A 27462-nucleotide genomic window follows, 5' to 3' on the forward strand; every position below is an offset into this window, starting at 1 on the left:
GGTAAGGTTGAAGGGGGTCTCGCCTGTAGCGGTCTTCACTATGCTCCGATAAGCCCATAGAACACTGGGTAGCTCGTCTGCCCATAGTCCTTTAGCTCGGTCCAAGCGTGCCTTCAGTTCGCAGAGGATAGCTCTATTCGTGACTTTCGCTTGGCCGTTTGCTTGAGGGTGTGCGACTGAGGTAAAGTTCTGTCGAATTCCCATGTCTTGGCACCAATTATCGAATTTAATGTCTTCGAACTGCTTACCGTTATCAGAGATCAATACTCGAGGTAACCCGAAATGACACACTATATTTTTCCAAAAGAAGTTATGTACGTTCCGTGCTGTGATTGTTACAAGGGGTTCAACTTCTACCCACTTAGTGAAATAATCAACTGCCACTACTAAGAACCTCCTCTGGCCTGTCGCCGAGTATATCGATCCCCCACTGTGCGAAAGGCCACGGGCTGGGGAGATACTTGAGGTCGGCAACGGGCTGATGGTGGATGTTAGCATGCTTCTGGCACTTGTCACATCTTTTGACGAGCTCGATCGCGTCTGCTTTCATTGTTGGCCAGTAGTACCCCTGTCGTAGCGCTTGTTGGGCGAGGGCCGCTGCACAGGCCCTCATGAGTGTCGCAGAGCACGAGCTCGGCCTTAGAAGGTTGCAAGCAGCGTATATAGGGGAGCGTGTAAGACCTCCAGTACAACCGTTCGTCTATTATGACGTATTTGGCCGCCTAACGCTCTACCCTTATGGCGGCGTTACGATCTGCAGGGAGGGTCCCGTGCAGCAAGAAGCTCGCGAGCGAATCGATCCAGCTCGGCTCTGCTTGAACGATGGGAGGAACCTCCTCTACCCCTCCGAGAATGCTAGGCCGAGGCAGGTTCTCTATGTACACGGTTCTCATGGTATTATCACTGGTGCTGGCTAACCAGGACAGGGTGTCGGCCTCAACGTTCTCCGATCTCGGGATTTGCTTGATGAAGTGTGACTGGAAGTTGAGCAAAGTCTCTCTTACTTTGGCAAAGTAGTTAATCATGGTTGGTTTGCGAGCTTCATATTTGCCTGTGACTTGATTGACCACGAGCTGGGAATTACAACGGATGACAATATGCTTGGCTTTCACTTCCTTGGCTAGAGCCAGCCCAGCTATTAATGCCTCGTACTCCGCTTCATTGTTGGATGTCGCGATCTCGAAGCGTAGTGCGTACTCCAATTTAGTGCCGCTTGGGCCGTACTGAACGATTTCGGCTCCGCTACCCTGCTGGTTTGACGAGCCATCTACGTGAAGGATCCAGGGCTCCTCATCCCAGTTCGTGCTTGGCCTAACTAGGAGAGATGCTGCACTAGTTGCTACCTCATGGTGCTCGAGCTCAACCGGCCTGGGAACTTCGAGCTCGCCCAAGATGAGGACCTCGTCCTCGACCAGTCTGGGAACTTCGGAGCTGAAAAGGCATTCCGCGAGGAACTCTGCTAAGGCTTGGGTCTTGATAACAGTTCGCGGCTTGTATTGGAGGTCGTACTCGCTGAGCTCAACGGCCCACTTTGTCAGTCTACCAGAGACCTCGAGCTTGAGCAAAACTTGTCTCAAAGGTTTGTTGGTAAGGACGATAACAGTGTGAGCTTGGAAGTACGGACGAAGCTTCCGAGCTGCAATAAGTAGTGCATAGGCCAACTTTTCTATCTCTGGATATCTCGTCTTTGCTCCCTGCAACACTTTACTAACATAGTAGATAGGTCGTTGGACCCGATCTACCTCTTTTATCAGTACCGAGCTGGCCACCTCATCACTTACCGAGAGGTACAACTCTAAAACATCGCCCTCCTCGGGTCGAGTTAAGACCAGTATACTAGCGAGGTACTTTTTGAGCTCGTCGAACGCGAGCTGGCACTCTTCGGTCCATTCAAAACCTTTGCTTTTAATTGCCTTGAAGAAAGTCTGGCAGCGGTCTGCCGACTTGGACATGAAGCGGCTCAGAGCAGCTATTCAGCCATTCAGCCTCTAAACCTCCTTCAGTTTGCGGGGTGGTCTCATGTCTAGGATGGCCCATATTTTATCCAGGTTAGCCTCAATGTTGCGCTGGTTAACGATGTACCCTAGGAATTTACCCGAGGTGACACCGAAGACACACTTATTCGGGTTCAATTTCATGTTAAATTTACGCAAAATTTCAAAAACTGAATGTAAGTTGTATTAAATCGTGTGAAAATTGGGTTTTGACGACCATGTCGTCTACGTAACATTCTATTTTTCTGCCATTCAATGGCTAAAACAATTTATTTACAAGTCTCTGAAAGTTTGCCACGACATTTTTTAGCCCAAAGGGCATGACCTTGTAACAGTATAGGCCGAGCTCGGTTATGAAGGCAGTCTTTTCTTCATTAGCTGGGTCCATCCTGATCTGGTTGTAGCCCGAATAGGCGTCTAGGAAACTCAGCAACTCATGCCCTGAGGTCGCGTCCACCAGATGGTCGATCCTGGGGAGTGGGAAGCAGTCCTTTGGGCAAGCTCGGTGTAGTTGACGCACATGCACTATTTACCGTTAGCCTTTTTTACTAGAACGGGGTTGGCCACTCAACTTGGGTAATGGACTTCCCTGATAAAGTCGGCTGCGAGGAGCTTCCCGACCTCCTCGTCGACTGCCCTCCATCGCTCTAGGGCTAAGTTGCGTTTCTTCTGTCTAACGGGCTAACTACAGGATCAGTATTAAGCTTGTGAGTTATTATGCTAGGGTCTATGTCGGGCATCTCTACCGCGGACCATGCAAAAACATCTAAATTTTCAAGTAAGAAGCGTACCATTTGAGATCGTAGAGGCTCCTCAATGGAAGCGCCGATCTAAAGTGTCCGGGCTGGGTCCTCCGTCGATGCCGGGATGGAGACAGTCTCTTCCGTGGGTGCAGCTCGCTCCAGCTCGAGGTCGTTGGCCACCTTGGCTTTCCCCTTGAGGGCGGCGACGTAGCACTTGCGAGACTCAAGCTGGTCACCTCGCGCTATCCCGATTCCGAAGTCCGTGGGGAACTTCATTGCCAAATAGTAAGTGGAGACCATAGCACGTAGGGCATGGGTGATCGTTCGACCTACCATGGCATTGTACGGGGAGAGGGTTGCGACCACTAAGAAGTCGTGGTTGAGCCTCACTATGCTAGGCCAGGTGCCGACTTCCACAGGTATTGTAATCCTTCCCAGGGTCCTGACTTCCTCTCCGCTGAAGCCTACCAGGGGAGTATTTGCGGGCTTCAGGTCGCTTTCTTGGAGCTGGAGCTGGTCGAATGCTGCTTTGAAAAGGATATCCGCCGAGCTGCCCGAGTCGACGAGGACACGCTTGACCTCAAAGTCGTTGATTTTTACCTTTATAACGAACGCATCATCATGGGGGTAGTGGACCCTGCGCACATCGTCCTCAGTGAAGAAGATCGGGTCTTTCGTCCTTGGCCGCTTCAGGGGATTCTGCTCTTCCCTAGTGGCCTCGCGGGTTGATGTCCGAGTTGTAGCCGAAGTGCAGCCCGCGACAATCGAACCTCCAACAATCACGTCGATAGTCCCCCGAACTGGTATCTCTTCCAGGGATAGCCTCTGCGGTTGCTCTGCCTGCCTGCTGGATTCGGGAGCATCTCTACTATGCTCCCCCTGCCAACTTGCTCTATTATTATTATTATTTTGTACAAAATTTCTTAAGTATCCGCGGCGGATGAGCTCCTCTATCTCGTCACGGAGGTTTTTATAATTTTTGGTGCTATGACCGTGGTCTTTATGGAAACTACAATACAAGTTTTTATTTCTTACACTAGGATCTGCCTTCAACCGAGGTGGCCACTTCACATACGGGGCATCCTTGATCGCCATGAGGATCTCGGCCTGCTTCGCGTTCAGGGGCATGTAGTCCGTCATCTCTGTTGCTGGAGCTCGAAAAGGCTGACTCAGCCTTGCCCCCCGAGCTTGGTCCTTCTTCTTCTTGTTATCACCCTGAGTTGAGGGCTCTATTTCCCTTTTTCTTTTCTCGAGGGCCTGCTCACCTTTCTGGTTGATCTCCTCCTCCGTCCCTATAAACTGATCCGCGAGCTTGAGGAACTCAGTCACAGTCTTGGATTGATTAACAACCACATACCACTTGAATTTTTTATGGGTAATGCCTTGCTTGGCCGTGGTGAGACGAACTGCGGGGTCCAGATCAGGTATTTGTAAACAAGCGTCATTGAACCACTTGATGTAACTCCGAATGGACTCCCCTTCCTTCTGGACTATGCCGAGGAGGCTTTCCTGAGTTCCCGGGCATCTCTTGCTGGTGACAAAATGGGAAGTGAAGACTTGCACGAAGTGCACCCAGCTTCTTATCGACCCAGGCGTGAAATTCCGGTACCACGTGCGGGCCACTTCTTTGAAGGTGGTGGAGAAATCCATGCACATACAGGATTCACTGACCGTTGCCAGGTGCATCTGGGACTGGAAGGCACCAACATGGTCATTCGGATCAATGGATCCGTCATACTTATCCAGGGAAGGAAGCTTGAAGTCCTTTGGCATAGGAATAGCAAGAAGTTCTGGCGACAAAGGGGAAGGAACTGAAAGGAGAGGAGTAGCTTTTACTTCATTTACCTCCTCCTTACCCTTGAGCTCGGGTAGGACGCGAGTGGCAGTTCGGCGAGCTCGTCGGCGCCTCCACTGCTGCTTCGCTGGCTTGGCGTTGGTGCTGCTTGCTTCAGTATTACTGAGCTCGATGGGCTCGGACTGCTGATGATAGCTGTGAACCGAAGGGCCCTGCCTGTAATCTGCGGCTAGGACCTCAAACTGGTTTTCAGCGAGCGGGAGCTCGAACTGAGAGTGTTGAGGCGATGCAGGCTTGACCGACTGGGAGGCCCCCGACTTGCCTGCAGACTGTGAGGCGGGGGTGACTGGTCTCTCCTTCCTGCCGTGGGACGAGGCTTGGCTCTTGGAAGGATTTTGGGTTTGAGAGGCCTCTCCCTGGCGAGGATGCTCGCTCCGACAGGAGGGCTTGGCTTGCTTCGTGTCCGGATGCCGAGGAGGAAGCGGCTGCTGGGCCTGAGGCAGTGAAGGGAACTGCTGTTGGTAATGGTACTGAGAAACTTGATGCAACACTTGTTGCTGGTAGAGTTGAAACTGCTGGAACTGTTGCATTTGAGCTTGCATGGCTCGCATGCACTGCACCAGGTCTTCCAACTGGTTTTGGTTGGTCACTGGGGAAACAACGAAAGGTTCAGTGAAGGTTGCTCCAACCGTGGAAGGGAGCGGAGCGTTCACAGGTGCCACTGTCAGAGGCACATTCAAGCTGGGAATTCCGTCCACAGAGAGGGGGACGGTGAACTGTCCAATGCAAATAGTGGGGAGTTGAGGTTGTTCCCCATAAGCGTTCTGGTCAGCACCACGTCCGACATTGCTAGAGGAAGCCATGAATGCTGAGTTCTTAGAGAAAGTTGCAGAGATTAGAGGAAGGCTTTTGAAGCGTTCCCACAGATGGCGCCAAATGATGCAGCGCGATCCGAGCACTCCTAGCTGGCAGACGTCTGGCTCTTAGCTGGCGACGGACGGTACCTGAGAAGAAGAAGGTGAAGGATTCCCAAGGAGCTCACCCTGTGGGAATACTCCGATGTTTAAGTTAGAGCATTTGAGAGAGCTGTAAAAGATGCAAAGAGAGCTAAGAGTGCAGATAGCGCTAGATCAGTCTCAATTCAGTTTCCTCCGCCCCTTCGACACTGGGGCCTTTAAATATGGATGTTCTTGTCAAATCAGGCGTAATTGCCACTTGCCCTCTATCGCAGCCGTTATTTGCTAGGGCTGCACAAGTTACCGTTGCAGAGTACTGCCCAATCAGATGAGAGACACGGCCCGGAAAGGACAGACATGCCACCTCCTGTCGAGAGACGTGGGTGCAGTCTGTTGGGCTGGCAGGGACTGCGCCGTTAGTCAGGAGATGTGGTGCAGTCTGATGGGTGCGGTCTCGTCAGATAAGAAGCTTCCTGAAAATGCCGCATCGCTCAATAGCAAGCTTCCTTGTAGCGAGCTCTTGGAGGTATCCCGAGGTGGTTCCGCCTGAGGTTGCCTCTGTGGCAGTCCTCTTGCTTAAGTATTGGACTGAGCTGATTCTCTCTGCCCGCGAGCTGGGATAGACTTGACTTGGAGTATTCTCTTTCAACATACTGGGGTCCTCGAGCTCACGCTGTAGCGAGTTGACCTGCGAGGACTTTAACGAGCTTGTTACTCAGTTGTAGCCAGGCTATCATGCTGAGCTGTTGCATATGTTGAGTCACGTCCACGTGTCGCCCTCTTAGGAGGTTGGGTCAAATCACCCTCCATCATTTTTATGTTTTTAGTTTTTATCATAAATAACCATTTTTTTCAAAGTTCAAACAAAACATAAATAAAATATATCAATATTTAAGATATAAGTTAGGGACTGATTAATAATTACTTAAACATATAGGATCGGTTCGGTTCAATATGAAAACTGAAACCAAACCGAATTATCGGTTTATTTTCTCATATAAACCAAAACCGACCAGTGGACCAACTCGATTTGGATCCGATTTGACATTTAATGTAAACACCCCTAACATTTAGTGCGCAATCCATAATTCGGTCACCTGGTCGAACTGGCCAACGGTTCAACCGTCCGGGTTACATATTTTTTATGACCAAGTCGATAATCGAAATCAAGTCCTTGTAAATTTTGACATTTGTTCATCGCTCCTTCAATTTGTTTACAGCTTTTGGCGTATTATATATCATTACAAGGTCCATTTCTAAAATAATTTATGTAAAGGGTTCTAAATGTAAGAAATGGGAATAATTTGAATTAATAATAAAATAAGGAGCTACCGTAACCTGGAGGATACCCGAAAAAAAATACAGAGGTGGGACTGTAGGAGGAACAGAGCAAGAGCGACAACAGAGAGAGAGAGAGAGAGAGAGAAAGAGAGAGAGAGGAACAGAAGCTTCGGATAGAAGAGGGGAGAGACACAGATTAATGATAATGGACAGAGAGAAGAAGAGGGAGGTTGAGTTAGAGAGCGCAATGTACACCAACTGTTTGTTATTAGGGCTTGATCCAGCCATCATTGGCGTCGGTGGCAATAATGGTACTCCTCGAGTAGGACTTTTCCGACATTCCAATCCGAAATTGGGCGAACAGCTTCTTTATTTCATCTTATCTTCACTAAGGGGTCCAGTTCAATCTGCAAAGGTACCACTTCTGATCCTGTAGATCTTGGCATTCCTTTTTTTTTTTTTGTAATTTCCGTTGGATTCTTCTCGTTTTCTAAATCTCGAGATCTTGCAGGATTTCGATAAGGTTTGGCCAATCTTCGATTCTGCACAGTCGCGCGACTTTAGAAAGGTAAAATTCTCAACCGCTTATCTGTGAACCGAATTGCGAATTTAAATTTTGTTCACGCTGATTGCTTCGAATAAGTGTTTTAATTCTCCATGTTCTGCTCCAGGTCGTGCAGGGGATTATAAACGAGCTCGAATCCCAAGGGGCCCTTCCGAGAAGCAATTCAAGGGTTTCTTCACTCGCTACTTGTTGTGGGCCGAGGTTGCGTTTTCTTAATTTCTTACTCCTTTTCCTTTGCCTTTTATTCGTTTAAACATTTGCTTGAATTTTCGTTTTGTCTAATATTGTCACTAATTTTCATGTTCCCTGTGGTACGCATTCCTTGGTTCTTTATGAACTGTTTATTGAAGTTTCTTGAGAAATTGTAAGCTTCGGCTGTTTAAGTATTGGCATGTTTGCGGAGCTATTTGACTCAAGTGCTTGGTGGAGGTTACTGAGTGTGGTTGTTTGACTCTAATGTTTCCACCATGTGATTGTGAAGTTAACCTGACACGACATCGTCTATGAAGAGAATACTGTTTGATTGGGTGCCTGTATACCTAGAAGAAAAAATTTTCCTGTTCAAAACCGTTGTTTTAGTTCTTCTAATTTCAATAATTCAAGGTGGATATTGTTTTTCAAAGGCATTGTTTGCTCAACAAGATAAGTATTTAGAGTAAGGCTTGGGAAAATTGTTGGGCATACTGCCATTATTGTACACTTGGGATTTGATAAAACTAGGTAAAGATATTCATGATCTACGAGGAAGTTCCTGATAGCATTATCATCAATGGAGACTGTTTTGGAGCAGCTACAGTAATCCGAACCAGTGAAGAAGGAAGAAGAAGATGAGGAAGAAGACAAGAGAAAGAGAGAACAGGAGGGTTTAGTCGAAAACTGATTAGTCACCCATTCAGTCGACCCCCTTATGTTTATTAGGTTCTAATTACACTTACAAAGACTAAACTGCCCACACTTAAGTGTGGGGCAGAGTGCTCTAATAAAACAGCCACATAAGCAAAGTACTTAACTGACATGAGATTACTAAACTACCCCTATTCGGCTCACTCTAATACTCCCCCTCAAGCTGGAGAATATATGTCATATAATCCCAGCTTGTTACATAGATGGTTCACTTTCCCTGAGTTTAGAGCTTTTGTAAACAAATCTGCCTATTGATCATTCGAGCCCACATGTTCTGTGTTTATCTCTCCAGCAAGGACCTTCTCCCTCACAAAGTGGCAATCAACCTCTATGTGCTTTGTTCTCTCATGAAATACAGGATTGGATGAGATATGGAGTGCAACTTGGTTGTCACAATACAGTCTCATAGGTTTATCCATGTGAAACCCAATTTCTTGTAGAAGATTCCTCAACCACACTAACTCACAGGTAGTATGTGCCATGGCCCTATACTCAGCTTCAACACTACTTCTGGCCACAACCGTCTGCTTTTTACTCTTCCACGTCACAAGATTTCCTTCAAGAAATGTGCAATAGCCCGTAGTAGATCTTCTATCATTCACTGAGCCTGCCCAGTCTGCATCTGTATACCCCACTACTTCAAGTTTTCCTCCTGGTTTATACAATAGTCCACGGCCTGGGGCTCCTTTCAGATACCTCACAATTCTAAGAATTGCATCCCAGTGAGGTATACGAGGGACCTGCATGAATTGGCTCACCACACTGACTGCAAAGGATATGTCGGGTCTCGTGATAGTCAGATAGTTCAGCTTCCCCACTAGTCGTCTATACCTTCCAGGATCTTCAAATACTTCTCCTGTATCACTGCTCAACTTAACATTTGGTTCCATAGGGGTCTCAGCCGGTTTTGCACCTAACAATCTTGTTTCTTCCAATAGATCAAGAACATATTTTCTTTGGCACAGATTTACACCTTGTTTTGACCTGGCAACCTCTATTCCCAAGAAATATTTCAATGTTCCAAGATCTTTTGTTTGGAAATGATTTTGCAGAAATACCTTTAATTTTCCAATCCCCAATTTATCACTGCCAGTAATGACAATATCATCCACATAGACCACTAATAGAATCTTCCCAGCTTCTGAGTCATAGCTGAACACTGAGTGATCTACCTGGCACTGCTTCATTCAAAAACTCTTCACCACTTCATTGAACTTCCCAAACCAAGCACGCGGCGATTGTTTCAGCCCATAAATTGCCTTCTTCAATCTGCATACCTTACCATCCTCCCCCTGAGCAACAAACCCAGGTGGTTGCTCCATATATACCTCCTCCACAAGATCACCATGGAGAAAGGCATTCTTTATATCAAGCTGAAAGAGAGGCCAATCATACATAACTACCAGGGAAATTAGTACACGAACAAAATCAATCTTAGCCACCGGAGAGAATGTCTCCATGTAGTCCACTCCATACAACTGTGAGTAACCTTTAGCAACAAGTCTGGCCTTCAGACGCTCCACACTACCATCTGGCAAGTATTTCACAGTATACACCCATTTACATCCCACAACATGCTTACCAGGTAGGAGAGTAGTAAGTTCCCACGTTTGAGTATGTTGAAGAGCAGAAAGTTCCTCCTCTATTGCCCGCCGCCAATCAGGTGAACTGAGAGCTTCTTGAACATTGTTAGGTATGGAAATAGAGGATAAAAGGGAAACAAACTGGCGATGTGATGTAGAAAGACGAGATAATGAAACAAAATTGGAAATGGGATGGAGGGTAGAACTGCGTTTACCTTTCCGTAAGGCAATGGGTAGGTCAAGGTCTGAAGGTTCAACAATAGGAGCCATGAGAGGATCCGCAGATGAGGTAGAAGCTGGAGGAGGGGCCGGTGTCGTTCGACGTGTATACACTTGCCGGATTGGTGGACGTTCGGCGGTGATCTGCACGGAATGAGGTGATGAGTCTACTCCAACAACAACATCTGGAACTGGATCACTGACAGGGAGAGGAAGAGGAAGTGCGGGTGGAGACGAAGGCGCTTCAGGACTTGAGAAGAAGGGGACTGACTCAAAAAAGGTGACATCAGGGCAGACATAGCACTTCCGGGTAATGGGATTATAACACTTGTACCTTTTTTGAGTCCGTGAGTAGCCAAGGAAGGCACATTTAATTGAGCATGCATCTAGCTTGTCTATTCTGGGGCTCAGATTGTGGACAAAGCACACACAACCAAAGACACGAGGAATTAATGGGAATGGAGATAAAGTGGGAAACAAGATAGAGAAGGGGGACCGACCATGAAGGATGAAGGAGGGCATCCGATTAATGAGAAAACATGCAGTGAGTACAGCATCACTCCAAAAACGTTTAGGAACATTCATGTGGTGAAGAATAGACCGAGCAGTTTCAAGAAGCTGACGGTTCTTCCGTTCAGCTACCCCATTTTGTTGAGGGGTGTATGCACATGATGTCTGATGAATAATGCCATGCTGTTCTAAATACTGTTGAAATGAAGTAAGAAAGTATTCACGACCATTATCTGAACGGAGAATTTTGATTGGAACACCAAATTGTGTGCGTATTTCAGCATGGAATTTTTGAAAAATGGAAAACAATTTACTTATTTCTTTCATTAAGTAAATCCATGTCATTCTTGAACAATCATCAATAAAGGAAACAAAATACTTGTACCCATTATAAGACTCTATTTTGATTGGACACCAAACATCTGAATGAACCAAAGAAAAAGGACTCAACATACGACTCTCAACTCTTGGACTGAAGGACACACGACGATGTTTCCCAAACTGACATGACTCACATTGCAAAACTGACAAATGACTCAATGACGGGACCAAAATCTTGAGAGCCTTGAGAGATGGATGTCCCAATCGGCAATGCCATTGTAGAGGAGTAAGTGAAGTCTGAAGAGCAATTGAAGATCCACCACCGTCAAGATAATACAGTCCACCAGCTTCATGCCCCCCACCAATCTTTTTGCCCGTCTTGAGATCCTGAAAAACACAAGTGGAAGGAAAGAGTGTAACAGAACAATTAAGAGCTTTGGTTATTTTACTAACAGACATAAGATTGAATGAAAACTTAGGGACATATAAAACAGATGATAAGGGCCAGAAGCCATGTCAACATTACCAACACCACATATGGGAGATGAGGACCCATTGGCAAGTGTAACAGTTTGTGATGTGGGGGTTTCAGAAAGAGAAGAGAACACACCTGGAGTCCCGGTCATATGATCTGAGGCTCCAGAGTCAATAATCCAGGGAGAGGTTTTAGATGACATGCAAGCAATACCTGATTGGGCAAGTGTGGTAGTGGTATGATGTGAAGTAGTTTGAAGGAACTGTTCATACTCATCACGCGGTACGCTCACCATTTCCCTCCCAGAGGTAGATGTAGATGTGGGAGGAGTTCGGTCTGCCGATTTACTGTCACTGATATCAACCTCACCTGCTACAACATGATTAGCCCATTTAGAGGGAGGGCCATGTAGATCATAACAGAAATCCACTGTGTGTCCCTCTCTAGCACAATGAGTACATTTCCTTGTAGAGTTATTCTTCCCTCTGCCACGGCCTCTCCCTGAGTCACGACCACCCCGACTAATCATGGAACTGCCACGGCCCCCTCGGGGAGCATGACCTCCCCCTCTTGTACTATGTCCAACCCCTCGAGCTGTCACAAGTGCTGATCTATCAGACTGTGTGGAGTTCTCTGTCTGTCCCAAAGAAATTCTACGAAGCCTTGAGAATACTTTCTCAAGTGTAGGAAGAGTAGAGCCCCCAATATTTGGGCTCTAACTGGTTCATATTCCGACTTCAGCCCCACTAAAAATCTTGTAACATCTAGTTGCTCCCTTTGCTGTTGCTGAACTTTAATATCTGGAGTAAGGGGGTGATAGACATTGAGTTCATTCCTTATATTCTTCATGCTGGCATAGTACTCTTTTAGAGTTTTGGTTCCTTGTTGTAAATCAAAATACTCCTGATAAAGCTGATACACTCTTGTTGTGTTATCTTGGCCAAAATATAGCTTCTTAGCATGCTCCCATATATCCTTAGCCGTATCAAGGAACATGAAGTTGGCACTAATTTTGGGTTCCATACTATTCCACAGCCAAGTCATGATTTGAGCATCTTCTTGCTCCCAATCATCAAACCCTGGAGAGTTCTCCGATGGCTTTTCATCTCTTACATGCTTTACTTTCTTCTTTGCCTTGAGAAACACTTCCACTGATTTAGCCCATGGAACATAGTTCTCCCCATTCAGCTTAATTGAGGTCATTTGTACCCCTAGGTAGTCGGAGGAAATTACCACATTAGGTTTCTGATCATTGTAGCCATCTCCTATTGCTGCCATTGTACTCTTTCACAGTTGCCTCTAACCTTACTTCTCAGCTACAAGCTGATTGATGTTGTTCACAGTTTGATACTTCAACACCTATTGCAGCCCCTAAACACAATAGTGGGAGCACACACTTGTTCTTCTTCACACTATTGCTGATTTCACACACCTACGACCCACATAAGCATCACAAGCACCACAACACAACAGTAGGCCCTCTTACAACCACACAATAAAAAAAAAATTGTGCATCACAAGCACCACAGCACAGTCAAACTGCTACACCCAGTTCTGATTTGTTTAACACACTTAAGAGGGCATTACACGACCACAAGGAGCTTGGCAAGGTCACTGCATTCCACCTTACACCACTCGGCCACCTACAGCAGCCCTAACACCACTCAACAACTCACAGCAGCCCTACACCATTCGGCTACTGCACACACAGCCCTTCTTAGGGCAACAATGAACCTAGTTCTCTAGGTTCTAATCAGTACTAACTGATTCTTGAAGGGTTCCTATCCAGACATACCAGCAACACAAAAGGACTAAATAACCAACCTTCCTTTGAGAGTATCAGCCAACCATTCACTGCTGAAATCACCTTCCTTGATGAAGAAAACTGTGCGCAGCAGAGAGCAACGAACTGTGATGTCTCAGACCTAGGGCGAACCAGCTCTCTCCATTAACTAACCAGAAACGAAGAAGAGGGTGTCATGAACACAGCTGAGATGCTTTGCAAGCGGAAGCAGGTCAGAAACCTCGCTCTGATACCATGTTTTGGAGCAGCTACAGTAATCCGAACCAGTGAAGAAGGAAGAAGAAGATGAGGAAGAAGACAAGAGAAAGAGAGAACAGGAGGGTTTAGTCAAAAAGTCACCCATTCAGTCGACCCCCTTATGTTTATTAGGTTCTAATTACACTTACAAAGACTAAACTGCCTACACTTAAGTGTGGGGCAGAGTGCTCTAATAAAACAGCCACATAAGCAAAGTACTTAACTGACATGAGATTACTAAACTACCCCTATTCGGCTCACTCTAACAGAGACTAAAGATTTCTCTGTTAGTACTAGTGGTCAGAGTTTAAGTGCAGCTTAATATTTTCAATTTCCTTACCTGAATCATGCATCTGTTGTCTGTCATTTTGGGTTATTTTCTTCTTTTTTTTTCTTATTTTTTGTATATTTCTTTCAGTTTGTCATTTTGTTTTTTATGTTATGCGAATGTATTAGTCTGTATATATGTGTAGTTCTCTATTTTTAATTTCTTCAGCATTATGGCCATAGGTCATCCATGTCCTTAGATTTTGCAATGCATGTTCAAAAACTGAGTCACTAGAACTGAGAAATATGTTTCATATTGTGACTACAGATTTGTTGAACTTCTATGGCAACTTTCTTTGCATGCTTTGCGGGAGGTCCATAGAAGAACATTTGTGTCTGATGTAGCTTCCAATCCATTGCCTACTTCTTTGACAGATGTAGCATTTTCACATGCAGCCACGTTACTTCCAGTGACCAAGGTACTTTTGATTATTTTTTCCTAGCTTGTTGCTTAATGGGTTGTGTTTTTTTCTTAAAATAAGATCCCTTGACCTTTAGGGTATTGGTTTTAGTTATTTGTCTATTATCATTTTTTTTCTTGAGTAGGTCTACTCTAATGATCTACATAAAGTATAACTTGTCTATTAGGTTTATGTTCATATGGAGTATTTGGTGTTCCTCTCATGAATATCTTAAGTATATTAGGAACTTGGGTTGTGGTAATGAAAAGGGATATTGTAAATTGTTCTTTAATTTCTTGACTTTTGTAGTCCATTATATCACAAGTGTTCTAATCCTCCCTGGCAGTCCATTATATCATAGTGGTGGGGAACTTGTCTTGTTGGGTCTAGATCTGGAAGGAAATCAAGCCGGGGGTGAGTCATAGGGGGTGGAGTGAGGGGGCTTGGGATGAGAGGGGAGGGGGAAAAGAGGAGGAGAAAAAAGGGGGGGGGGGGTCAGAGATGAATAATACAGTGGTTCTGTTGGTGGAAGAAGAAGGAAGCTCGAGCAGGGGAAGGTCGTCGAAAACGAGGAAGATGGAGGGGAAGACGATGGGAGACGGGCAGTCAGATGACAAAGTGACACCTTCAAACCCGTGGAAGGAGACGGAATTTTCAACCCTACTTGTGAACCATTCGATGGTAGACCAGCCTTGTGATGGAGCGAAAAAGGAGATTCAACTTTCAAAGTCTGACAAAAAGCGGGAAGGGCTCTCGAAGAGGTGGTTTAAAGAGGCTCTTCTGGAATGCCTGGTAGAGTCAAACATGGTGTTAGATTGAAGTATATCAAGTCCTGGAGGGGGCTGAGAAAGAGAGAAAACAAGGGGCTCGAAGGGAATTTTGAGAGGGGTATTTTTGGAAGTTGGGGGTGGTTAGAGTTTGGGAGTTGACTGCTCCAATTTAGTGCAGGGTCGAGAGGGGTTGAGTGGAGATCGAGCGAGACTGGACCCAGAGCAGGCCTAAGTTGCCTTTTCGCTCTGGCCCAGCTACTTGTTTTGCAAGAGGAGTGTGGAGGGGCCTGATGCTAGAGTGAAGTAAGGAAACCTGACATTGTTGGTTCGAACCAAGCGTTAGCTCCTTAGCTACAATGGGAATCTTAGCCGGATCCTTCGCCTGCAACGCCGGCAGGAACCCTATCAGAATGTGCTCCAGAGCAGGCTGCCCAATTCAATCAATTATTGGAGGTGACGGAAGTCACATCGTTGGCGATGGGTAGGGACAAAGTAAGTGTTGTTCACAAGGAGTCCACCACTGCGGAAGGCAATTCACAAGTATGCACACTAGGGGAGGGGAGGGAAGGGGAAGGAGGAAGGTTGGGGGAGACGATAGGGTCTTCTAAGGACGAGTTAAAGAGCAGAGAAAGAGGGAGTTAAAGGGAAGGGGGTGGAAGGTTCTTCAACCTGGGTGAATTCGAAGCTCTTGGGCCTGGGGAGATTTCTTGGGATTTCAATAGTGGCATGGAGGAGGAAACAATTAATTATTTGGAATTTATTGAGAGGAGGTGGATGGAAGAGAAAGGTAAAGCAAATGTGAAGAAAGGGGGAAATGGGTCGAAGAAAAATAGGGAGATGTGGTGTGGGGGTTGAACGATACAGTTGGGAAGGGGGAAGGGGCATCAAGGGGAGGGGGGAAAAAGCTGTAGTTGAGGGGGGAGCAGGGGGTGGTGTTCTCGGGTTTTAATGGACTTGTCTCTTTTATCTTGGAATGTTCGGGGCTTGTGCGTTGGGCATAGGAGAATTGTGGTGCGTAACTTATTGAGCAAGTGGAAATCAGATGTGGTATTCATCCCAGAATCAAAGTTGGAAGCAGTAGTTGCTGGGTTGGTAAGAAGTTTTTGGGGTCAAGGTCAGGTGTGGTGGGTAAGTAAGCTTGCTAGGGGCAGTACAGGAGGTATGTTAGTTTTATGGGACCGGTCTAAATGTAAACTAATTTTCTCTCATGTGGGTGAATTTACAGTCTCGGTGGTTTTGGATGTGGAGGGGGGCTCCGAGGCCTTTTTACTAATGTGTATGGTCCTACGGATAGTGGGGAGAGGGAGAGGTTGTGGGAGGATCTGTTAGTAGCCAGAGGTAATTCTAACCTGCCTTGGGTCATTGGAGGAGACTTCAATGTAGTGAGGTTTTTGGAGGAAAATATGGTGGTGCTCAGAGATTGAGGGATATTACAATATTTGCTGATTTTGTGAATCAATTTGGGCTCATGGATCTGCCTCTCTTGGGGGCTCAATATACCTGGACAAACAATCAAGAATCCCCAATTCTGGTAAAACTTGACAATTTTTAGTATTCCCAGGTTAGGAAGAGGCTTTCCAGCAAGTAAAACAAGTGGCTCTTCCTTGACCTATTTCGGATCATTCTCCAATTCAGTTGTTATGTGGTAATTTGGTAAATCAGGTGAGAAGCAAAACTCCCTTCAAGATGGAAAATGCTTGGTTTGAAGAGAAAGAGTTGGTTCCTCTGCTTATGTCGAAATGGACAGAATTCCAAATGGAGGGCACCAGCTCCTTCATAATGGCTAAAAAGATCAAAGGAATCAAAGAAGTGCTGAAAGCATGATTTTCAAGGAAAGGCTGAAGTTGAAAAGAGGAAATGCTTAGAGTTAATAAAAGATCTGGATTCAGTTGAAGAATTGGGATCTCTTGGAGAGGAAGAGAGGAGGGAAAGACTCTTGGCTAAAGTGGCTTTGGATTCTATAGCATACAAGGAGGAGTTAAAGTGGCAGCAAAGAGATAAGGTTAAGTGGCTCAAAGTGGGGGATAAGAATTCTAGCTTCTTTCACAAAATGGCCAATGCAAGGAAAAGAGTAAATCAAATTGAGAGACTTGAATGGCGAGGGCAAGTGGGTGAAAACTGGGCAGAAATGAAACACATTGCCACTAGTTTCTTTTCGGAGTTGTTCAAAGAAACCTGGGCAAGGAAAGCCAAGGTAACGTATCGGCCAATATGTATCGTGCCAGTGGCTTCCCGAATCCTGATACGCTCCTACAGGGGTTGTATTGGATCAACCACTGGTTCAGAGGGTAGCCGGGCCTTAAACTGGCCCCTCTGGACCGATTTCAAAAAAAAAAAGTAAAACATAAAAAAGCACCGAAACAGGCCAATACATCCTACTGGCGTATTGGCCCGTGTCGATATTTAGAACCTCGAGGAGAGCTTTGCTAGAAAACCTTAATTTCAAGAGACTTTCCGTGGATCAGCAAAGGGATCTGGAAGCTCCTTTCACAGAAAGTGAAATATGGCAGGTGATAAAAAATTTGGGAACTGAGAAATCTCCAGGGCCGGGTGGTTTAACTAACATATTCTATAAGCAGTGTTGGGAGGGGGTGAAAGGGGACTTGCTGAAGGTGTTCCAAGACTTCCACCAAAGTGTTTCTTTGGATAGAAGTTTGAACAACAACCTTTATCTCCCTTATACCTAAGGTGGAGGGTGCAACCAATATCAAAGATTTCAGACCAATCAGTCTGTTGAATGGTTTCTACAAAATGCTATCTAAAGTGTTAGCAGAAAGAATGAAGAAAGTCCTCAATGTGATCATTGAGAAGAATCAATTTGCTTTTGTGCCAGGTAGACAATTGCTGGATGGTGTATTGGTGGCAAATGAGCTAATTGATTCAAGAGTAAGAGAGGGTAAACCAGGGCTGCTATGTAAATTGGATTTGGAAAAGGCCTATGACCATGTAAACTGGAATTGTTTGGACTTTGTGTTGGAGAAAATGAACTTTGGGTAGAAATGGAGAAATTGGATTAAGTTCTGTATTTCCTCCCCGAAGTTCTCAATTTTACTTTGGTCAATCTGCGGGATTCTTCAAAAGTTTGAGAGGTTTGAGACAAGGGGGCCCTCTTTCCCTGCTTCTGTTTATTTGTGTAATGGAAGTTCTAACTCTGTTTGTGCAGGAAGTGGGGGGTGAGGGATTGTGGAAGGGCTTTGAGGTCTCTCCGGGTGGGGAAAGGGTTCAGCTCCTTCAATTTGCTGATGATACCCTTTGTTTCATTGATGCTGAGGTTGAGTAGTTGGAGGTTCTTTTAGGGGTTCTCACTTCTCAGTTGGTTTGAAGTGGTCTCAGGTTTGAGAGTTAATTGGGCTAAGAGCAGATTGATTCCTATGGGAGAAGTTGTGAATATTGAAGAGCTCATGGAAGTGTTACCCGGTCAGATTGGACTTTTGTCTCTTACCTATTTAGGCCCCCCTCTTGGAGCTAAATGCACCTCTTCTGTGGTGTGAGATCCGGTGGTGGAGAGAGTGGAAAGGAAGCTTACCTCTTGGAAAACCAAATATCTTTCATTGGGGGGCAGAATCACCTTATTAAAAAGCTCTCTCTCTAATCTCCCTGCTTATTTCTTGTCTTTGTTTCCAATACCAGTCAAAGTGGCACAAAGAATTGAGAAGCTCCAGAGAAACTTTCTTTGGAGGGGTTGGGAGGAGGAAAAGAAAATACATCTGGTGAATTGGAACCAGGTATGTGTTCCTAAGGAGAATGGGGGTTTGGGGATCAGGAAGCTAAAGTTGTTTAATAAAGCTCTTTTGGGAAAATGGATTTGGAGATTTGAGAAAGAAAAAGACAGGTGGTGGAGGAAATTAATTGTGGCAAAATATGATACTGACAGTGGGGACTAGATAACCACAACTCAGTTGAACTCCTTAGGTTGCTCCCTGTGGAAAAAAGTCATGGAAACTCTCCCTTGTTTTAGCAGTGGTTTGTCTCCAAAGGCGGGAAATGGGAAAAGGCTGAGGTTCTGGAAGGACATTTGGTGTGACAGTAGACCTCTTACTGAAGTTTTCCCCCAATTGTTTCAAATTGCTGAAAACCAGAATGGTTCAGTGGCTAATCATTTTGAAGTAAGTGAGGGTACTATTGCTTGGAGCCCTTCTTTTAGAAGGCCATTCCAAGATTGGTAAGTTGAGCAAGTTTCAGAACTCTTGGAATTGCTGTACTGGCAGTCCATAGACTTGTCGGCTGATTCTTGGAGCTGGAAACACAGTGCTGATGGTTCTTTCTCTGTTAGCTCATTTGCTGGGGTTCTGAATGAAGGTAGTCAGTTAAAAGTTCCGGCTGAGAAAATTTGGAACCCAACAGTTCCCTGAAAAGTGAATGCTTTGGTATGGGCGGCTGTTCTGTAAAGATGTCTTACTAAAGAATCTCTAGGCAGGAGAGGTGTTCAGATTCAGGACCTGCCGTGTGTTCTGTGTGGTCAAGTGGATGAAGACTGCAACCATTTGTTCATTCACCGTTCTGTTACGGCTGCTATCTGGAGTCACTTCCTGTCGGGCCTGGGGCTTCACTAGTGTATGCCAAACTCTGTTTTGGATCTGCTATGGAGCTGGGAGCTTCAGGGTGTGTCCAAGCTGGCTAGGTGTATTTGGAATGTCCTGCCTGCAGCCATTTTCTGCACAGTCTGGGCTGAAAGAAATAGGAGGATCTTCCAAAATAAAGTTAATGAATTAGATTGCTTGATCTCCTTTGATTTTGGCAAGCTCATTTCATGGGTTGCTGCAGCCAAGGGTCTTCAAAACTCAGTCCTCAGCTCTCAGTTGAGATTTAGGGATCTTCTTGAGTTATGATGTAATGCAGTATGATCTAGTGTGGTTGGCTCCTTGTCTTTGGGACCTCTGTTGTAATTTGCTGTTCTATTAATAAAATTTTACTTTACCTTTTCTCAAAAAAAAAAAAAACAAAAAAAACTCCCTGGCAGTCCAAGAGAATCTCAAGCTGAATTTAGCAGCCAAAGAATTGTTTAATATGACAATGTCCATATCTGTAGAGAAATTAACCAAGTGGCTGGCCTGGTGGCCTCATTTTGTAGTTTTGTAGATGAAGACATACTACTGTGAACTGATTCTCTTGCCAGCAATGAGCAATCTAGCTTACATGGTTGATAGAGATGCAGCTAGTTGTACATATTACAGATTGAATTTTCTTTTAATTGAGGGATTCTGGTCATTGTGGGACTGTGATCTCAATAAGCCCCTATTTTCAACCATTATGGCTGATTTTGACCAGCCTTGTGACATGGATGCTTTTTGCTATTAAGATTCACTAAAAAGAAAAACTATTAATGCTTTGTCATGATATGGATGTGATATATGGAAGAATGTGACTCTTAGGTTAGTTAAAGAAGGTATTGATTGACTATAATAGGGTTTAGATATGATTTTAGGAATAAAAGGGCATTTGATGGCAGCTGAAGTTGCTGAACTGAATGACTTATTTCTTTGTCGTTTGGTGTTTAACATAGTTAAATAATAAAATATTCAAGCACATAATAATAACCCCAACTTCAGATTCAGTCATTAAGGAGCTCACAATCTCCTTAAAATCCTTTTCACTAAAAAACAAAGCAACAAGTCATTCAGTTCAGCCACATCAGCTGTTTATGACAGCCCCTAGAAGATGGGAGCTGTTGGGGTTGGAAAGGTTTTAGGACAAATTGTCGAGAACTGCATATTTTCTATAGGATTATGAAAATACAGAATATTCAAAACTAAGTGTAGGGATGAAACTTTTTTAATGAAACTTGGTATTGGGTAAGGTGATTTCAAGGGAAACTAGAACATGTTTCCGAAAAGGACAAAAAGTTTCTATTGTATGAGAAATTGGCAATTCCATAAAACTAGGAGGTAGAAGGTAGGGGTAGATAAATTAGGTGGAAACGAAGATTATAGGAATGTGGAAGGATTAGGGAATGCAAGAAAGAGAACTATAATAAAGGAGGAAAACCTAGAAATAGTTATCATCCAGTAATCTAAGTTGGTAGACTTTGATAACAGGTGAGCTAGAAGCTTGTGGAGGGCTAGGGGAATTAGTTGTCTAGTTGGGCAATAAGTACCTCATGGGGTTCCTCGGGAGGCATAGTGACCTTGTGGAGAGATGAGATCATGGAGAGAATTGAAGAACTTATGGGTAAATTACCAATGCACATTATGTTTAGACAAGTGGCTTATGGTGTATTGTTGGGGATTTTAATGTAATTAGATTCATCGAGGAGACAATAATTCAAGACAAAGAATTAGTACAAGTATGAGGAAGTTTAATGAGTTCATCAATAACTATGAGCTTAAAGAGTTGATTCTCCTACATAATAACTTCACTTGGTCCAACCTTTAGGTAGTTCCAATTTGCTCAAAGCTAGACAAATTCTTATTTACTATAGGTTGGGAGGAACGTTGGAAAGATTTAGTCTCTAGAGCCATACCTAGGGTAACTTCTAATCATTGGCCAATTTCCATTAGTAAGGAGGAGTTAAGTGCTAGAGGGCCAATCTCGTTTAGATTTGAGAAAATGTGGTCATGTCACTCTGGATTTGTAGAGAAAGTAAAGGATTGGTGGAATGAAAGTAATCGCAGGGTTAATTGGGAGGGAATGAAGTTCCATTAGAAGCTGCAAGAATTAACAACAAAAAATCAAGAAATGGAACCTTCAACAATTTGGGAGGATAGAAGAAAGGATTGAGGATTTGGATGCTAAGGAGAGGGGACTTTTAAGGAAAGAGATAAAAATCCATACACAAATGGGTCAGGGAAGGGGATAGAAATATGAATTTCTTTCATGCCTTGGAAAATGGGAGAAGAAAGAAAATTTTCATCTCTAAGTTTGTGACTGATGATGTAACACTAACTCATATAATGAGATAGCTGGGGCATTTGCGGATCATTTCAAGTCTATTTATAGAAGACCCTTGAATGACAATATAAGGTTAGAAGGGTTGGATTGGCCTAAATTATCCGAGGACCTTAATTTATAGCTTGAAAGGAATTTTGAGGTGGAGGAAATAAAGGAAGCAATCTTTTCTATGGATAGGTCCAAAGCACTTGGTCCAAATGGATTTATGAAGGCTTTTTATCAGGAATGTTGGGACATACTCAAGCATGATATCCAAAGGGTGTTTAATGAATTTTGTGGGAGAGGGGTGATAAATCCAGGTTTAAATTCAACTTTCATTGCTTTGGTTCCAAAAAAGAGTGGAGTAAGTTGCTCCGAGGATAAAACATAGTGCTCCCTATCATTATTTCTCCTAATTAAGGTGCCTTTGTAAGGAATAAACAAATCATTGATCAGATTTTATTGCTAATGAAAGCATGGAGGACTTGAGAAGAGTTAGAAAGAAGGGTTTGGCTTGCAAGTTGGATCTAGAAAAGGCTTATGATATGGTTGATTGGTCTTTCTTGTTAGAAGTGTTTGAAAACTTTGGATTTGGTGATAGATGGTGTAAGTGGATGAAGGGTTGTATTAGTACTTGCCATCGCCACTACTCTATTTTGGTGAATGGAAGTATGGAACTGTGGTGGGTCATTTTCCAGCCACTAGAGGAATTAGACAAGGGACCCACTCTCTCCTTTCTTTTCGCTTTAATTGTTGAAATTCTAGGTAGGCTAATTGAGAGGGCAGATTCTAGAGACTTGGTGAGGGGGTGGAGAGTGGGTAGGGATAGGGTTCCAATCACTCACTCACAATTTGCAGATGATACTATTTTGTTTTGTGAAGGAGGCAATGTCAGGTGGGTTAGGAATTTGAAGTCGGTGGTCCAATTTTTTGAGCAATTGTCAAATTCGAAAGTAAATTTTGATAAGAGTTGTGTGGTCAAGGTTAATATGGATGAAAGGGAAGTGGTAGAAAAGGGCAAACATTTGGGTTGTGCAGTTTCTCATTGGCTGTTGAATTACATGGTCCTACAAGGGATAATCCGAGAAATAACAACTTTTGGAATCCAATGGTTAACAAATTCACAAAGAAACTAGCATCTTGGAAGAAGAAGTGTCTTTCTTTGGGTGGTAGGATTGCATTGAGAAAGTCCACTTTGGCCAATTTGCTTGTGTATTTCTTACCGGTGTTTAAGATACCAAGAGTAAGTAGAAGTTTGGAAAAGTTGATGAGGTATTTTCTGTTGGAACTAGGGAGAAGAAAATGGATCATAGAGTCAGTTGGGAGGTGGTCAATAGAAGTAAGAATGATGGTGGATTAGGTATAGGAAATATCCAAAAAAGAAATGAGGCTTTATTGGGAAAATGGTTATGGAGATTGATAGTGGATAGAGAGAAATTGTTGGCCAAGGTGATTCTAAGCATTCATGGGCAAGTGATTGATGGCTGGGATACAGTTGGCTAGAGCCACAAGTGCTTCTCCTTGGAAATCTATTTGTGTCATTTTACCATCCTTGCCTTTTATTAGGTACAATTAATTTATACTTTGGTAACCTTGTGAAAATTTGGGAGCATGTCTGGTGGGGGACTCATCTTTTTTTTTTTTTTTTGATAAATAACAAAAACTTTAGTCATTCTTTTATCATGAGCAACCTAAGCCTCTGCCTTCACTTTTTCAATTTCCTTACTCTTAACTTTTGTAGATCCTTTTATCCTTGGAAATTGTTGTCCCTCGGTTAAGATCAGTTCAAATCCCTCTCAAATTTAGTCATTCTTCATTATTCTCCATGGTTATTCACCCTACCAAGCTTTAATACAAAGTTTCAACTAAAACTCTAAGTTTCAGAAGTTTTAGATTTTTTTCTTGCAAAGTAGGATTTTCAACCCTTTGTTCCCAAACTACTTAGAACCTCTTCATATTAAGTCACCCCTTTGCAACATTTCGTTGAATGGTTGCTGGTTTGCTGCTCACAGCTCACACTTTGTGTAATCGGGATTTCAGGATTTAAGGGTTCGAATGAACAATGAACCCTTAAGCCCTGTATGGAAGTGTTTTATGGAAGTTCTTGTGGTGAGCAACCATGCCTTGTCATAGCTCTAGTGAAGTTCTTCATAAGTTCTCCAGAAGTTCTGTTGTTGTGGTAAAGGCGTAATCTTTATGCAATGTTCCGTAGATCATATTCTAGATTCCCTCAGGGCAGGAAATGGAGATGGGAGGCAAGAAATTGGTTCCAGAAAGGGGGGGTTGATGCAAGGACCAGATCTGATGTTTCTTATAGTAAAGTGGCGGTGGCTGGTGCCTGGGCGGACTTTGGCACTACGGAGGTGAGAAAATTGGAGAATAGGTTGGTGTTCATAGAAAGTCAAGCGGTCGATGTGAGGAGGGATTTTTTGCGGAAGTGTCTTGTGGGGAGATTCCGTTGGGGGGTGGAGGCTAGAGAGGTGGAAGAATGGGCGGCTAGAACGTGGAGGGGGGTGTGGGGAGTTGGGGTGAAAAAGTTGGCAGATGACTTACTCTTGTTCATTTGTCCTTCGAGAGCTGAAGCTGAATGGATTTTGCGACAGGGGCCATGGGAAATGGACAGGAATCCTCTTCTTCTGGATTGGTGGGGCGCGAGTGCGGGGTGTTTCTTCTCGAAAGTTGAAGCTGAGATAGATTGGTCGTATTCCATTTGGATTAGGGTTTTTGGTCTCCCACTTCTCCTCTGGTGCCCTAGTGCGATTAAAGCTATTGGAGATGTTTGTGGGGGCTTCATTGAAACCGATGATTCCCCTTCAGAAGTTGCCACTTGCGAACAGGTTAGGGTGAAGTCCGTAGGAGTGAAGCTATACCGAGTAGAGTGGAGGTGGCGGCTGGCGAATCCCTATTTTCAGTTCAAATTTGGCCTGAGCTCTTATTGACGGTAAGTAGATGGAAAGGGGGAGAGAGAGGAAGTAAAATTAATTAGTTGTAGGGGAAAGCGAGCTCAGATGCGCCAAAAGCTCAAATGTTGGAAGGCATGGACGAGCATCCTCAGAAGCAGAATCTTTACTTGGAAACCCAAGCTGATCCTGGTTCGCCCAGGCAGTCTCCGGCGACCGGAGATGGAGAAGAAGAAGAAAGGGTGCGAGTTATTTTGAAGCGTCCGATTATGAATGAGACGAAGGGTTATGATGGGCCTTCTAAAATTTGCCCCGATGTTGAAACTCGAACTTTTGAAGTAGAGGTGTTTGGGTGGGAGTTGGGTTTAAAGGAGTTGAAAAATTTAATCAAGGAATGGTTATTAGAGCTGAATGTGGCTCCCATAGAGGGTTTGGCGCCGAAGATGGGTAAGGACAATTGTCAGAGCACAACTTTTGAGTCAGGCTCGGGTCAGGCGAATTTAATAGGGGATCCGGAGGTTTTATTAGAAAATCAAATTGCCAACTATGAGCACGTGCGAACGGGTAAGGGCCAGTTAAGGGGGTCATTTAATGGGCCTGGGCCGAAAGCATTTATTGAGCCCAAGACTACCTTCTGTAGAAAAGAGGTCCATAGTCCTGGACGAGGGAGGCCCATTAGCTCCAGCCCTTTCTCTAGTTCGATGGACATTGGGCGTGCACATTTGTTACAAGGGATGAAGCCAAATGACAGGGATGGCGGTCAGGAGAGTTTGGGCCAGCATCTCAGCAAGTTGCGATCTCAGTCTCCTCAACGGCAGGAAAATCCTTGCTTGGATGCACATGATCTAATAGTGGCAGAATTGGAAGATAACCTTATGGAACCAGAGCTTATCGTGGTGGTGGAGTTCACTGATATGACGACAGAGAGGGGAGAGGCTTACAGTCCGAGCAGTGGTGAGGAAGGAAGGGAGATAGTGGGTGATTCAGTGAAGAAGAATGGAAGTGTTCTTTAGACGAATAACCTCAGAGGTAAGAGTTCCAACTTGTTGCTTCAAGGTGACTTGTAGCCTGACAAGTCGTCCTCTACTTGGGTTAGATCTAAGTTGCTGGGCTTGGGTAAATTCCTGGGTGTGTCGATGGAGGGGATGGAGGAGGAAACAACTAAGTTCTTGGAGGGGATTGAACATAGGGTCCTGTTGGAGAGAGGGAAGCTTTCGGCTAAGAAAGGGGGAACTAATTGGAAGAGGAGCAGGGAAATAATGAGGCTGACTTGGGGGCTGAATGACAAGGCGGGGTGTAGTGAGGGGATGGCGAGAGGAGGGAAAAGGTTTTGAGGTCGGTTTGGGGAGTTGCTGACTTACTTTTATTGAATCATATGGATTTGAATATATTATCGTGGAATGTTAGAGGCTTGTGCTTGGGTAGAAGGCGTGTTGTGGTGTGTGATTCCTTGAAGAAGTCGGGTTGCTAAATTAGCAATGGGTAGTACAAGGGGCTTGGTGACTCTTTGGGATCCCTCTATTTGCAGTCTTGTTTCTGCTCATATTGGAAATTTCTCAGTTTCTTTGGTGCTGAAATTTTCTAATGATAAGATTTGTTAGGTAACAAATGTCTACGACCCTACAGATAGAAGCTGCCAAAGTGAATTTTGGGAGGAATTGGCAGGAGTAAGAGGCAATTGGTCTATCCCTTGGGTGATTGGAGGTGACTTTAATGTCTGCCTCTCTGTAGAAGAAAAGAATACAAGGGGTAGGAGATCTAGAGAGATGATCCAGTTTGCAGACTTTATTAACAGTTTTGAGCTGATGGATATTCCTCTTCAGGGCAGTCGGTTCACCTGGACAAATAATCAAGACTCCCCGACTTTGGTGAGGCTTGATAGATTCTTGGTTTCTCACAGTTGGGAGGATTTGTTTACTGATTTCAGGCAGGTTGCTCTCCCTAGGCCAATGTCTGATCATTGCCCAATCCAATTAATTTGTGGCTTTCGAGACAAAGTCAAAATCCTGTTCAAGTTGGAGAATTCTTGGTTGGAAGAGGCAAAGCTTACTCAAATCTTGAAGGATGTGTTGAATGGGCTGCAAGTGGAAGGTAGTGCTTCTTATATCTTGGCAAGGAAAATTAGTGCAGTTAAAGAGAAATTAAAACTTTGGAAAGAGGACTACTCCTTGAAGTCAGAAATTGAAAAGCGTGCCCTTTTGAGTATCATTGAGGAAATTGATTCTGCTGAAGAGGTTGGCTTGATTTCCGAGGAAAGTAGGCTCAAGAGATCCCAAGCAAAGTTACGGTATGACAAATTAGCAGTGGAGGATGAGATTAAGTGGAGGCAGAGGGCTAAAGTGAGGTGGCTGAAAGAAGGAGACAAAAATACCCATTTTTTTTTTCATAAGATGGCTAATGCTAGACTGAGAGCATCTTCTATTTCTAAGCTGGAATGGGAAGGTTTGGTTGGGGTCTCTGAGGTTGATATTAAAATGGTGGCTACAAGCTTTTATAAAAAGCTCTACACAGAAACTTGGGCTTGTAGACCTTTTCCCAGAAATCTTCCTTTTAAGCAGTTAAGTGAAGACCAAAAGTTGTATATTGAGAGGCCTTTCTCGGAGGAGGAGATCAAATCTGCTATTTCTTTGATGGTGGCTGATAAGTCGCCTGGTCTGGATGGCCTTACAAATTTGTTCTACATCAAATGCTGGGATACTGTTAAGCAAGACATTATGAAGGTCTTTCAGGCTTTTCACAATAATGCCTCTCTGCGAAGAAGTTTGAATGATACTTTCATCACGCTAATCCCAAAAATTGATGGGGCAGTGA

At 44.3% G+C, this 27462-nt stretch overlaps 1 pseudogene across 1 annotated transcript in view; it reads left to right on the plus strand.

Moving 5' to 3' along the window:
- The first annotated feature begins 6841 nt into the window (after nt 1-6841).
- Nucleotides 6842-27462, plus strand: part of LOC104592970 (AUGMIN subunit 6-like) — a 39226-nt pseudogene continuing 18605 nt past the window's right edge. The window contains exons 1-4 of the transcript XR_016084052.1: nt 6842-7184; nt 7281-7337; nt 7441-7535; nt 13982-14132. The product of XR_016084052.1 is annotated as an AUGMIN subunit 6-like (transcript). The remainder of the gene's footprint in view (nt 7185-7280; nt 7338-7440; nt 7536-13981; nt 14133-27462) is intronic.

This window comes from Nelumbo nucifera, chromosome 3 (genome assembly GCF_055504915.1).
Source record: "Nelumbo nucifera cultivar China Antique chromosome 3, China Antique-T2T, whole genome shotgun sequence".
Taxonomy (NCBI): Eukaryota; Viridiplantae; Streptophyta; class Magnoliopsida; order Proteales; family Nelumbonaceae; genus Nelumbo; species Nelumbo nucifera.